Source organism: Tamandua tetradactyla, chromosome 11 (genome assembly GCF_023851605.1).
Source record: "Tamandua tetradactyla isolate mTamTet1 chromosome 11, mTamTet1.pri, whole genome shotgun sequence".
Classification (NCBI taxonomy): domain Eukaryota; kingdom Metazoa; phylum Chordata; class Mammalia; order Pilosa; family Myrmecophagidae; genus Tamandua; species Tamandua tetradactyla.
In genome coordinates, this window is record NC_135337.1 from 42,049,954 (window position 1) to 42,065,258 (window position 15,305).

A 15,305-nucleotide genomic window follows, 5' to 3' on the forward strand; every position below is an offset into this window, starting at 1 on the left:
TTAGCCACTAGGGAAATACAAATCAAAACCACTATATGATGCCATTTTACACCCTGTAGAATGGCTTCTATTAAAAAAACGAAATTACAAGTCTTGGAGAGGTTATGGAGAAACAGGAATACTCATTTTGATGGGAATGTAAAATGATGCAGCCACTGTGGAAGACCCTTTAGAGTTTCCTCAGAAAGTTAATTATAGAATTACCATATAACCTCACAATCCCACTACTAGATGTATATCCAATAATTGAAAGCAGGGACTTAAACAGATATTTGTACACCAATGTTCATAGCAGCAGCATTCACAGTCACCAAAAAATAGAGGCAACCCAAGTGTCCATCAATTAATGAATGGATAAACAAGATATGGTATATATGCACGAAGAAAAAATATTTGTTCTGATGTGAAATAATTAGATTAAGCAATCTTATAGAGTCAGAAACTGTAATTATTTATTTGGAAATCATTAACTTTATTTTAATTATCATTTCTTATATAGATATTATCAGAATAAAAATGTTTACAAAATCCATGGAACTACATTTCACAAACAGTGAACCATAAGTTAAACCATGGACTCTAGTTAATAGCACAATTAAAGAAAAGTGCTTTCACTAATTGTAAGAAATGTATTACACCAAAGCAAGGTGCTACTAACATGGTGGTATATGGGAATCCTGTGTTTTATGCATGATTGTTCTACAAATCCACAACTTCTCTAATAAAAAAAAATTGTGATAAAACAATGAAGATGATGGCTCGTGATGACAGCAAAAATATTTACAAGACTTATTCCTTCCCACTGCCGTATCTGAACATTTTCTCATATCAGTTTCCCCACTTATGTAAGCATATTCTGTGTCCCCTTCAGTGTGTAATGTGACTTCCATGTGAGAATGCTTTCATATTATTTGTCTCACTCAGTTAAGTGATGAATGATCATTGTGAAAGTTAAACTCTAGGCACTGTTAAGATCTACATGGTAAGTATTTTGAACTGGAGACAATGATAGCATGAGCATAACATTTTCACATGTCAGCAGCCAGAAGCATTTTTCTTTTCTTTTCATACTGTGTAAAACACAGAACTTTAAATTTTGCAATTTATATAATTTGTCTTTAGATAGATAAGTATGTCACTAATAAATGTCATGCCTAAAAGTAACATGTAAGCTATTCATTTAGGAAAATACTTGGAAAGCTGTGCCAATATGTGGACTAGCTGTGCCAGTATGTTGTAAAAAAAGGCCAAGTCCTGATAAAGACCATGCCTGATAAAGTGCGCATTTAACAGGTATACATAGGAAAGGGTCTGTGCTCACAAAGCAATGCCTCGTGCCAAAACCTATACGTCAGATGCTAGTTCACCACCACAGTAGTAGATTCTGCCTATAGCTCTTATATTTCTGTAGTAACTTAGTCCAGTCATCTAATCTCCATAAAGAAATTATTGAAAAGTACAAAATGTAAAAAGAGAAATTAGAATAATATTTTAAATCAAATCACTGTCTGTTTTTGTGTGTTTTTTCATTTGTTTCTTTGTTTGTTTCTATGACCATCTCCTTTTTTCTTTTGGAGGAGCTCTTTGCATTATGGGCTTGAATAGAAAAGAGAGGAGAAGAGGAGAGGGGAGAGGAGCTGGGGAGAGATAAGGGGAGCAGAGGGAAGGAGAGAAAAACAGCCTGCCTTTCATTGAATCCTAATTTAATGATTCTGTTTTCATAAATCTGTTCCAAGTTCTGGCCCATTAAGATTTCATGTCCAAATCAAAGTTAGACAAGTATAAGTTTGTGAAATGCTATACTTTTGGGAAATGATAGGGCTTAAAGTGATCACAATCATTGCAAAAGGAAATTCATGTAGAATTGGGATTTGGAAATTTATTGATCTGGAGTTTATAGTATAAGTCAAAATTGAATTACTCAAAAATATTAGTTTTAAATGACGAAAATAAATTTTAGGCTACAATAAAAATTAGGCTACTATATTCATGGCATGTTTCACATATATCATTGATCAACAATGAATGAGCAAAAAAACAATATTTTATTGTTTTGCATTGTATTAAAGAGAGCCAGTTCAATATCCTAGAAAAATATAATGTGTTAATTCATAATCTTATATTCCAATTGTGCTGGCCAATAAAAGTAAACTGCAATCTTATGTAAATATGTTTGTTTTATCCTGTGCTACTTTTGATACAGTGGACCATATGCTTCTTCAAATGGTCCACAAAATATGCTCTTCTTTTAGAATCCATGATGCTATGATATAATTTTTTATTTCACTAACCATTCTCAATGTTTTGGCAAGCATCTCCTCTTCTAAACTTCATTAAATGGTGAGTGCCCTCTAAAAAATTTCTAAGTTTATATCTGTCTTCTCAGTTTCAGTCTTGTAGAATGAGCCAAAAGCTTATTCATCTTAACAGCTTGACAACTCATTGGCTCGTGGATGTTAAACTTCACATGTTTCAAGAGCCAATAAAAAATTACTCTTACAGTCTTTTCTATCTCCAAAAGTGGAACCATCTTTTACCCAATTATTTCAGTTAAAAGTCTTATGGAGTATGCTTGATTTCTGTGTTTTCTTCACCACCCTTCCCCAATATCTAATCAATCCAACAATAGTCGCTGTCACTTTTAGCTCCATGTCTTTTTCCTTTTTTCATCTTTTGCTTCAATATCCTAACTTAAGCCCTCATCATCTGCATTCTGGATTATTGCAAAAAGCTGTTTATGTTCATATAGCTACTCTTTCCCATTTCCAATCTATTCTTTACATAACAGCCAGAGTGGTTATTGTTGGTACTGACCGTGAAGCCTTGCACAGCCTGCCTTCTTCTTACCTCTCCCGCCTTGTCTCATACCATTCTCCCCATTGTTCACTGGGCTGTAGTCCCACTGGCTTCCTTACTTGCCACAAACACCGTAATATTTCCTTACTCATGGTCTTTCATTTATTTTTCTCTTTGCGATGTTTCTCCTTCTGCTCTTGACAGGGCTGGCTGATGTTTTATCCTTCAGGTCTCAAATTACCCCTTTGCCTTCTCTGACCATTCGGTTTATATAGTAGAAGCACAGCTCCTAATCATCCCAGTTACTCTGCCACATCCCCTACCGACTTGCTTTATAATATTAATTACAATCTATAAGTACCTCCTTCTTTTCTCTCACTTTAAACATAAGCTCCCCAGGATAGGAAATTTGTCTATCCTGTCTGCTGCCTTATGCCCTATACAGTGTAAGTATTCAATAAATACTTGTTTCATAATAAATCATACTGTAAAGAACATTTCACAGTAGTAGTTTATTAAAATTGTGCAATCATATAACAATCCTATTCTTTCTGACTATCTCAAATTGTAACAAAACGTTCGGTTGTCCTTGCCTTATTGCATCGTGTCTAGAACTCTTAAGTTATGTGACTACTTTATCTTATCTGGGAAAAGTGGTGACATTAATGTCTGGGAATGCTTACTTTAATTATATAGTTTATATTGTTTAAATATGGAAGCACTAAAATAAAAAGCTGCTGCCATCCACCTAATTGTTGGGTTCAAATTAACTATACCTTAAAGACCAACTGTATAGTAACAAATTAAGGCATTTAATTATTATTATTCGCTATTTGTTGAATTCGAGTAGTGAGGTTAGCTCTATAGAGAAATATTTAAGAAAACACAGAACCTTGTTACAAAAAGCTAAAGATGATTCAAGGCTTACATTTCCCCTCTTCTCACTATTTTTTTCCCTTCATTTCCTTTCCTTTCCTTCACATCCTTGTAAGGATATGATATTTTGAGCTTTCTCAGTGCTCTCCACTAGCAGATGTTAGCATACATATGCTAATTCAACCCTCTTCCTTCCTACTTGAATTCCTAAATTCAAGACATCCTCACTGTTTTCTAAACAAAAACACTCAGACTATCCAGAACACAAATACTAATATATACTTGGCAAAAACTTAGCTGCAGGGAATACTGCATTTTTAGCTTTGAATTTTTCCTAAAATTGCTGAAGGTCTGAATCTCACTTTTATCAGAGATTTCATCTTCAATGTCTAAGGGTGTCAGAAAGGGGGAAAGTATTCATATACCATAAGAAAACAAAATAATGTTTTTTACATAATTGTTTAAATCTATTACTCGATGTGAAGAATAGCTTAAGTGATAAAGGATATACCCAAGCAAATGAATAAAACAATGTGAAGTTTGGACTGAAGAATCATCCTTGCAAAAACTTCTCTTCAGAATTACCCTTTTATTTCAGAAGACTATTATTATTATTTCATTTTTTCTGCCTTTGAGTGGCATATACTCTCATTCATTCATTCATTAATAAATTCAACATTTGTTGCATACCCATTGTGTGCAATATATTATAATATACACTTTGAAAAATACAAGGCTTATTGAGGCCCAGAAACTCTCTTTAGGTTTCTTCTAGTTTAGGTGAATAGGCCATGAACATACTTGACTATAATTCAAAGTAAAAGCAGTGAGAACCATTAGGGGCTGTAGAAATAAAATGCTTTCAACTGGATCTTGAAGAATGGAAAAGATTTGATGGATATTTGATTTAATGATGGAAGACAAAAGGAGCAGCATGAATGAAGTCAGAGGTAAAAAAAAAGCATGAGAAGCTTATTGTCAGAAATAAATAGAATAGTTTGCCTTGAAACACAATTCAGGAAAGAGAGTGTTGGGAAAGAATAAAACTATATATTTGTGTCAACTTAAGAATGACCATGAATGCCAGGTTAATATATATTTGCTTTATTTTATAAGAAATTAGGAACCATTGACAATGGTCAGATAGAGGAAGTGCTTGGTTTCTTGTGGGTCTTTTAAACTTTTTTTATTTTTCGGTTACATGTGTTTTTATAAGATTAAGATGATAGGATGAATCCAGGGGAAGTAATGTAGAGAAAGAGATCAAATAAATAACACATTACAACAGACAACCGAGATGGCAATCAAAGATTTGCATTGCATGTCAACTGTTAAATAAATAAAAGAGAATAGTTGTGGTAAATATTATATTTGTGAAATGGAAAAGATTTAAAAATGAGTTAGACAGGGAGGTCAAGGTAATAGAGCGTTTGAAACTGGATACATATTGGGATGTGTTTCTACAAGTCACATTTGACAGGTGAGAGGAGATGCAGGTATAAAGGGAAAAATAATAAGATAATTCAATGTACATTATGTGTGTAGGTATATCCAGTTGGCAGATGGTAACATTAGATTCAAACTGGGATAGTGGTGGTGGGAATAGAGGGCTAAAAAAATAATTGTTAGTTCCTCTGAGCTCACTGTAGTTTCAGGAAATGTCATCTCATGATCTAACTTCTTCAGAGCTTCTAAGTGTTGAAAAGGAGAGTTGGAGTTTTCGACCCAATTACCCACATACCAGTAAAATGTCATCCATTTATTTTTCTCTTTTCACTGCCCTTCCCAGTAATAGGAAGCACTTCATATATCATAAGCATCATTAGAAATTCATGAGATAAGTGCTGCTATTATCACCATTTTAGAGTTGAGGAAAGAAAGTCATAGAGTAGTTAAGTAACTTGCCTATCATGCTGGTTTGAAATGGTTGTGTACCCCAGAAAAGCCATGTTCTTTAACACTGGTTAAATATTGTTGGGTGGAATCTTTTTGATTAGGTTATTTCCGTGGAGATATGACACACTCGATTGTGGATGTGGTTTTTTAATTAGAGATGTGACTCTGCTCCCTCAAAGGGGAAACATTTTGAAAGACAGTTGCTTCAGAGCTGATAGAGACACAGACATCTGGAGATGCTTGGAGTGCTGACAGAGAAAGCTGATACCTAGACACGGACATTTGGAGATGCAGAACCCAGCAGACATCATCATGTGCCTTCCCATAAGATCTCAAGGAAGCCAAAACCCAGAGTTGTGTCCTGGAGATGCTAAGTGAAGGTTCACAGATGCTTACAATCAAAGGCTGGAAGCAATGCAACTAGGAAGAAGGACCAGCAGATGCCAGCCACATGCCTTCCCATGTGATAGTTGCTGGCCTTTCTTAAGTCAAGGTATCTTTATCTGGATGTCTAAGTTAAGACATCTTTATGACCTTAGAACTGTAAAACTTGTACCTTAATAAATTCCATTTTTAAAATCTGTTCCATTTCTGGCATATTGCATTCTGGCAGCATTTAGCAAACCAAAACACTTATGATTACACAGATAGAAAAAGACAGATCTAGGAGTCTAAATTAAAATCTTCAACAAAGATCCCTAATCAAAGCTGTGAGCAGTTATTCAAGACCTGAAGTTAGTCTCATGACTCTAAAACTGTTATTTGGTGCATGGAGCATGTACCACTTGGCTTTCACACATCTTCTGAATTTTAGCCTTTAACCTTATGTTTAGTATATGGGATGAGTATCAATTTTCTTTGCTGGTTTGGGGGTCCCGCCCTTTTCTTTTGGCTGAAATCTCACTTATACCAACACATAGTTTGCTAAGCTCTTTCTACAGTGAATTGGACCATGAGCCACATCACTCCTGCCAGTAGTATGGGATTTTCTTCAACCAAATTTGATGGTGTTATAAGCACAGCTCTTTAACACATCTGAATGCCTAGAAATTATCGACTTCAATCACCAGAGATAATCCTATTGAAAACAGAAAGCTGGCTAAAATAGAGCTTTATTGCCAACCTCTTTGCATCTCCTGGGAGGGCAGTGCTTTTCCCTGGCTCTCTTTATCCCTGCCCATTCATCACTTCTCCAGGCTTGCTGATGAATCCAGTGCATCTTGCATTATACTGGGCTTGACACGGTAAACTTAAGGTTGGTGCAGTCAAGAAGGTGTTTAATGATCTTACCCGAGACATGCCATGATGCGCATGTTTCTGCCCAATGAGGGTAATAATTTTCAGCTCAAATCCCAAACAATAAAATGTAATTTTCTCTCAAAGAAACATTCTTGCTAGAATCTTCCCATTACTGCAGCACAGGGAAGAATGCAGAGACAGATGACTGACAAACCCACAGAATTTTGTGAGAAGATAATGTAGCTTAGTAGAAGAGTAATGGACTTTGAAACTTGTATTATGACCGTATGTAAGCAAATTATCTTGTCAGTTTACTTAAAAGTAAAGTGAAAATTGGGCGGGCCGCGGTGGCTCAGCAGGCAAAGTGCTTGCCTGCCATGCCGGAGGACCTCGGTTCGATTCCCGGCCCCAACCCATGTAAAAAACAAACAAACAAACAAAATACAATAAAACAAGAAAATGTTTAAAGATGTTTCCCTTTCTTCCTTCCATCCTTCCTTCCTTCTCTCTGTCTTTCCTTCCCTTCCTTCCTCTCTCTTTAAAAAAAAAAAAAGAAAAGTAAAGTGAAAATAGCAACTATTTTGTATGGTTTTTTTGTGTGTGTGAGACTTAAATGAGATAATTCTTATATAGTACCAAGTAGAGTTCCTGGAATTCGATGAAGTCTAAATAAATGGCAGCCATTATCATCACTTTCATCATCACTTTTATTATGAGGCAGAGCTATGCTCCATGCAGAAAAGCTATTTCTTAATGATAAGAGCTAACATCAAGCATTTTCAAAAGCATATGGAAAAGAATCAACCTTCAATGTAGATGATAATCATTAAATTTAAAGTTCACTTTCAGCAATTCTAAATGGAGAAATGTAGATTTTTCTGGAAATAGGGGAAAAAAGAAAGAAAAAATGACATACTGGCATAGAATACAAAAAAAAAAAAAAAAAAAGAATAGCATGTGCCAAAGTGAGTAATTTCAGCAAAACTTAAATTAAAAAGCTGAGAGAAATCCAGCCTCTAAGAAAAAACAGACAAATAATAAAAGTCACTTATTGTTCAGTGAGGAGGAATTTGCTCTTAATATTAAAACTTCACTACATAATATTCTAGTAGATACAATTATGCTTTAGATACTTTTAACTTTTAGTTATAGATAATTTTCATTCTGTTTTCTTTATTAATTGTCATGATTGCTTTAATGAGCTGCTTAGGCTATAACACAGACAGGATAGACTTTCCTTGTTGTAGTCAGGGTTTTCACTCCCTAACTGTGTAAATTAGGTAGCTATGGGCATAGTTTTACTCATTAATCAAGGGAGACTTTCAGAAGATTCTTATGCAGTATCCATAATACTGAATCATCTTGTTGCTTCTTTAAAAAGCAATGATGAGACTATCAGCTCTTCAGCCTTCTGGAAATATATCAGTAAGTATAGGGCAGGTTAGGCTGTAGTGACAAACAAATCCAAAGTTGCTCTAACATTGAAAGATTTTTTGTAAATTAATGTTGCTTTCACTGTGTGTCTGTGTGCCTATGTGTGTGTGCATGTGTTTGACAAGGTACATAGCGTGGGTAGGTTCCTTAATTGAAAAGGTTTTTCACCTGACTGTACCAGGGACTAATGGCCCATTAGTCTATGTAGTTTCCTTGCTTATATAATTGGAAGTCTTTCCAGTTTTCTTTTTAAGCTTACATTGTTTTAATTTTTGGCCTGAAAGTTAATCCCAGACTTAGGCAGACTCTGAAGCTTTAGGGTCATTTCATTGACAATGGCTGTTTTCCAATTTTACTTTTCAGATCCTATTTCATTTATAGAATATAATGACCTGATAGCGTTTCATTTTCATTTTCTAAAAGAGCTTGTAATTTTAATATTCTATGGCTTTAAGTAGTTTCTTGACTAGTTTTGAACATTTGGAGACAAGCATGTTCTCTAAATTTTCACTTTAAAAAATACAGTGTTATATAACAAGTTGCAGACAATTTTCTTTCCATTTATATTTGGAAAACACATGAAAATCATTTTAAAATCATCTAGCACTTTTATACAAAAATTCTATTACTTCACTAATTAACCCCTCTATGATTGAAAGAGAAAGATTTTTTAAGGTGAATCGGTTAGGAACTTCAGAAAACACAAATTTAAAATGCTCATTTTCTTCTGTTGAATGCAGTCTCCTCCTTGTATTATTTATTTTGGAAAATACCCTATTCTTATCTGGCACTCAGTGATTTTAGTTACTATTATCTTCAAATCAACAGTTACTACCTGATATTTCTATTCCATTTTCCTAGTAGATTCCTCCTTTTTACCAGTATATTTTTATCATGAATCTTAAAACTATCAAAAGTTGGTGAAAAAGGTGTTTCATGTTTCTTCTTGAATCTGATATAATGATACATCAAGTTTCAAAATTTTTTTTAAATGTCAGCAAAAATAAAGGGGCAATAAAATAAAATAAAATAATCATATCAGGTTTTAGCAGTTTTGCCTGCATCCTAGCATTGTATAGGGATTCAGAGGCAAACGTCATAGCAAAATAACATATGTATATCCTTTGTTAGGCAATATGCACACTTCTGAAATTTTTCCTAAAATGTGAAGTTGTATATACGGCAGCATGTAATCCAGGTGCTTCATATCCATTATCACATTTGACCCTGTCAACATACAATGTAACATATGTCATAGGCTGTATTCTCCATAAGCAGATGCTGAAACAGTTTTGATTATAAGATATCTATTAGACCAATAGTCAGAGGGATAAGTGAAACAGTTAAAAAGAACTGAAAATATCCCAGCCAACCAGGTAAGTATATCTGGAGCCAGTATTGCCTTTTGGAATTGTCCTTTATTGTGCCAAAATGGTCCAGTCACTTTAACCTCACCTTGGTCATCCACTGGATGCAAGCTTCCCTAGGCATGCCTGCAACGGCACAACTTCTACTGAGGTGGTTCCCTGCCCCCAAGGCAAATGGTGAAGCAGCTGGCAACTAGAGGAATTCTGTTGACCATACTTCCCACTTGAGGAGGTAGCTATATGGTGCATCTTCATATCTACCACTAGAAACTAATATTGCTCCCATTTGATGTTTGAAATTGAGAAAATTAAGACTCAGAGAGGAGACAAAACTAGGTAATGGCGAAGTGACACAAATTCAGATCTAAATTCAAACTTTCTGCTTGTACAGTAAGCCCTGAGTGAATAGTTGGCTGACCTAAGGCTGTCATTCTTTTAGTTAAACATTTTTAATCAGTCAAAAAAAAAAGCCAATCTGTTCCACAGTTCTTATATTTATCCTCATTTCTTTCAAGGTCTACAGCATTGATTCTTGAACTTTGTACTACTTCAGAATCACATGAGGAGCTTTGTAAAACACAGACTTCTGTACTCCAACCGCTGAGTTTCTGATTCAATAAGCCTGGGGTGGGACCCATGAATTCGCATTTCTAACAAGTTCCCAGGTGCTAATTTTGGCAGTCCAGGACCACACTTTAAGGATCTGTGCACTAGAGCTATTACAAACCAACATTTCCTACTCCCTGTTCTTCAACCCAATACACCACAGGTGAGAATCTATGTAATTGTGATGCCACATCATGCTTACTTTATGACATTCCATTTTCTACCAGCAATGGGATCTTTTTATCCATCTGATCAGTAAGCAATCTATTCCCAGATTCTCATCCTGGAAATCTATTTCTAATGCCTCTTCTGTAACTAATAGCTTTAGTTTGGATGTCCTGAAAAGCAGACTCTGAGGCAAGGATTTGTAGTTTATTTGAGAGGGTAGATGTCTGGGTCAATCGGGAGATAGAAACCACCCAGAAATTTGAACAGGGTAAGTTTAATATAAAGAAGCGTATTATAAGCAACATAAGAGGCAATTACAGTAATAGGGATTAAATAGTAAGGGGTAAAAAGAATGCCAAAGAATATAGAATTAGAGATATATAAGGAGCAGCCACTACCCTTAAGACTAAGATAGAATTCCAAAGGAAGTTCCTCTGGTAGAGCACCCAACTCCCCACTGCGTATCCCCTGCTGGGCTAAGATCCAAATTTTGTTGAGGAGGCTCAATATACTCACTGAGACAAGGAAGATGCCTACAGAGGAACAAGGGAAGTCATCCACAAGAGATATTGATCAATGCCACTTCACTGTGAAGCTGCTTTTAGGGATTGTCATGGAAAATCATTCATGGGAGGTACCAGCCTGGAGGAACTCTGCACAGAACCAACTGAGGTGTTTCAAGAGAAGCTGTTCAGAGGGAGTTGGCTACCAGGTGCTGCAGAATTTTCATGTGCTGCTTTAGCTTGCTTATGGGAGCATCCTGAAATCAGGAGAAATCCCTTCCTCTCCAATGTATTTCCAGTGCCTTCTACTGACAAAGCTTAACAGCATGCCAGCTGGCAAAGAAGAAATATTTACAAGGTTCATCTCTACTATTGCAGAGCGGGAAATAAAGGGTGAATTTGGCACTGAGAGCCAAAAATCGCAAATTGGCGTGAAAAGCGCAATGTGGGAATGAGAAAGTTAGAGAAGAGAGAATTTTCATTAAAGCAGGTTTCTCTTCTGGGCAACTGGAAGATTGTCTGGAACACAAACTCAGAGTTGCCTCACAAAATCAAAGGAAGCTAGGGCTCTTATGAACAAATTCCCTCTCCTCATTGGTTGAAGTTCACACCTAGAGTTTCTACTTGGTGTGTACTTCTGCTTTGCCCATGCAAGCCAAGGTCATACTGTGGCATGAGAATGACTCTGGATACAGAATCATAGGAAGCAACAGTGTACAGGGAACCTTTGTGAAGTAACTGTTAGGACAGGGCAGGAGAATATGCATTGGCACAGCATCAACAACATCTGCTGTGCTGTCATAAAATTCTAATTAAACAGAATCTACTAATTCAGTCAAAACTAGAATAAAGTGGAAAACAAAAGAAGCACACACCCATAATTCATGTTAAATAAAATTGTCTAGGCATTTCAAATGGTCTGTATCAATTCTACAACTTCTGTCCAAGTGCTAGATCCTCTGATAATAGTAATTGTTAACAGTTACTGAATGCATGCCATGTTCTAGGCACTGTGCCAAATGCTTCACTTACCTCATCCCTTGCTCATAGTAAAAGAAAAATGTAAGGTACTATTTTTCTTATCACATTAAAGATAAGGAAATTTAGGTTTAGAAAGTTTGAGTAAGATGCGTAGATTGCCAAAAATAGTAATTTCCAAAGCTATTGCTTAACTCTGGCACTTTGATTCCTAATCCCATAGTCCCTTACCAATAGGCTGAACTGTATTTGTATTTGCTTTGTGGATTGAACTCACTCACAAAATATTCATCAACAGTGATGTCCTTTGAAATGAGACCTCCAGAATTCAATCATCTGAGAAATATTGTGACATTCTTAGGTATAATAAAACTGATAGATTTATCTCCTCCTTACTTCATATCTCTTCAAATTTAAATCTCCTGGTATTCTATAAACTCCTTGATCTTTCTGAAATACTCTCTTCCTTACATCATCTCTCTGAACAAATTCAATGCATTCTGACTCAATCTTGTTCATCTATTCCAATCCAAATTATTTATTTCACCTCCCAATTTCCTTAGTTCTCATTTATTTCCATCTAATTGTATACTCCATTTATGCTGCTCTATTTTCATAAGTGAATGCCTCTTTTGATAAACTTATAAATTGACTGAAGTCAGGAATTATATATTATGAACCTTTCATATCTGCTACAGTGCGTAGCATGGGGTTGAGTCCATATTAATTTAAAAAGGACTTTTTAAAAAGGCTTTATTAAATGTAGGAATAGCAACAATAAAATGTGGACTTTTGTTCTTAAAAAGAAAATTAGCAAGATTATCCCATTATTCAAATCAATGCATTTTTAGAGTGTGCTAGTCAACCAAAGCTCAACAGTATTATCTTCTTTCTCTCTTCTGTATAATTAAAGCTCTCCCAAACAGATTAAACAAGCAAAGGTATGGCTTCCCTTAATTTTATTTTCCCTCAAATTCAACCAGCATCAAATGGAGGGACTTCTCTGCCCAGTCGGAATTAATTTCTTACTCCTCTGCCACAACTCATGCAGCTTTTAGTTTGTAACTACTATATGCACTTTGCATGTCATAGGTCATATTTTGTAAGACACATATGAGTTTACCATCTTACTCACTAGATTGTGACCTTCTGAAGTTCAAGAACCCTGTAATTTTAATTTTGAATTCACTAGTTTGCCTAGCAGAATGATCTGTATATGGCAAGCACTCAATTACTACATGATGGATCTAGTTTAATTTACAGATCCCATGAAAAGTACTTCATAGGATAATGATAATCTTATATGGCAAAGTTGTTTTCACATATTTTCAGTTTCTGTTAGTCTCATCAATAATGTGATAGATACCTTGATGATGCCTAGATTCAACATTTTCTCCGCTTCAAGCTGTAAGCTAATAAATTCCCATTATGTAAGCCAAAATAAAAAAAAAAAACATAAATTATATGATAGAAATATAAAACTTCCGTTTCCCCAATAGTGAAACTAAGTCTCACAGACAATGAAGGTAAATGTAATAACCTTTTGAAAATTCGAACTATGCAGCAGGTCCTCTACCATATGCTTTACATATTCATTCCATTTTATACTATCTTGTAAGATGAGTATTATGTTTCTATTAGATGAGTAAAATGAGGTTTAGAGAGGTTACAGAATATATTCATGGTGAGATAGTGAAGACTGGGTTGAAATGTAGGTGGTTTTGACCTCCAGAACTACCCTCATTCCAAGGTTACGTATGCAAAGCAAGATTCCTGACCTCAAGAAATTTACTATTTTATTTTATGAATTGATTCCGAAGGTCAATGGAATGAAGAAGAGGCAGCTTATTTATTGTTTCACTTCCTATTAAATACTGTCTCTCTCTTTAGGTCATAATGTTTCTTGAGTAAAGAGCTCAGATTTTAGTGTGCATCATGTTTACCTGAAAACTTATTAAAAAGGCAGACTCTTAAGCTGCATCCTTAAGGTCGCTCTCATTCTAGTTGATAGCAATGCAGATGGCTTCCTCAAGATCTGGTGGAAAGGCTATTTCTCCCAAGAGAATAGAAGTGACCAAAATTGAGTTCTGAACTGAAAGCACAACCAGAATAAAAAAGCTGAGTGTATAAACTGCTTCTTGTCTCCCCAGACTCAGTAAAAAGGCAGAAGAAACAGAGCCCTCAGAAAAAACAAATCAAACCCATAGACAAGCAAAAATGATAAAAAAGAGAAAACACACTTATTTCCTTTGTTTAAAGTCAGGCTCTTCTTTACCAAGTCAGAAGAGACTCTATTCTTCAACTCTTAGCAGGAGAGCAAGCACTATGAGGACTTGTGAAAACAATAGTGATGGAAAAATTTGTAAGCATGCAAGCATCTCTTCAGATTGTCACTAAAATACCAACCAAGATAAAGGGAAACAAGAAGGAAAGCAGGGAGGAGATCAGAAAGGTAGAGAAGGAGGTTTAGACGCAGGTCTTAAGGAAGAAGGGAGAGAATGAAATGAGATGATGAGAATGTAAGAGATTACAGTAACAAAGAAAAACTAGCATAGATTTAGAGAAAAAGGAAAAATCACATGCTCTACTACTGTAATCTGGAGAGCCAGAGAGGGCAATTCTACTGCATGCTTTATTAAACTGACTTTTCCATTTCTCCCCAGGCTGGACTGCACAGAGGAAATTCATTAGCTTCATTTAAATGCACACCCCAGAGCACACCTTCAGTTTCCAGCAGAGCACAACACATTTCACATTGGATAAACCCCGGCTATGACTTTAGAGAATGATTTTTCAAAAAAACTTAAATCAACCTTCATGGAACAGTTTGTATTCTTATGATTTTTTCATTATAGTGAAGAATCTCTCTATGGACAAGGACTGGGAAAAGTCATTATACTAAATAATTCATAGCAGAGAATTTTGTTGTAATGAGATCAACAAGGCACTAATGTGCTGGGCCATTGGCCTGGGCTTAGAAATAATTTTATTATCGTAAACTTTTTTTTCATATTTGTTCTTGTTATAATGGAATTTAACTATGCAAATAAACTTACACACATTTACAGCTCACCAACAGTAACCTAGACTCAAAACTTTAGAATAATTTTAACTGCTTATGTTTGCCACCATATCCAATAAATCACCAAGTCTTTCCTCTACTGATTTTTCTCCTGTCTTTCTTGGATTATCTATCAGGGTCCTTTTCAGAGCATCGGTGCCTCTGACTATCTCTAAGACCTTCTGTCACTAGTGACTTCAAAGTTAAATTATCCTCTCCCATAACTTTAATTGCTGTTTATGTCTTGATGACTTCCAGAATTATATTTCTAGACCACATTTGTCTCCCAAGCTTCATTTGCATATTACTCAACTACCTACTGGTTATCTTAGGTGGAGGTAACAGAAACTAATGTCCAAATCTGAACTTTTCAAGCCTTTC

General features: G+C 35.4%; 1 long non-coding RNA gene across 4 annotated transcripts in view; it reads left to right on the plus strand.

Moving 5' to 3' along the window:
• LOC143649492 (uncharacterized) overlaps nt 1-15,305 on the plus strand; it is a 340,610-nt gene that overhangs the window by 140,967 nt on the left and 184,338 nt on the right. Inside the window, exon 5 of one of the 4 annotated variants that reach the window (XR_013159051.1) lies at nt 14,527-14,984. The exons of the other annotated variants lie outside the window; for them this stretch is intronic. This is a non-coding gene — a long non-coding RNA (uncharacterized LOC143649492). Of the gene's footprint in view, nt 1-14,526; nt 14,985-15,305 lie in introns of those variants that run through there. 4 annotated transcript variants of the gene reach the window in all.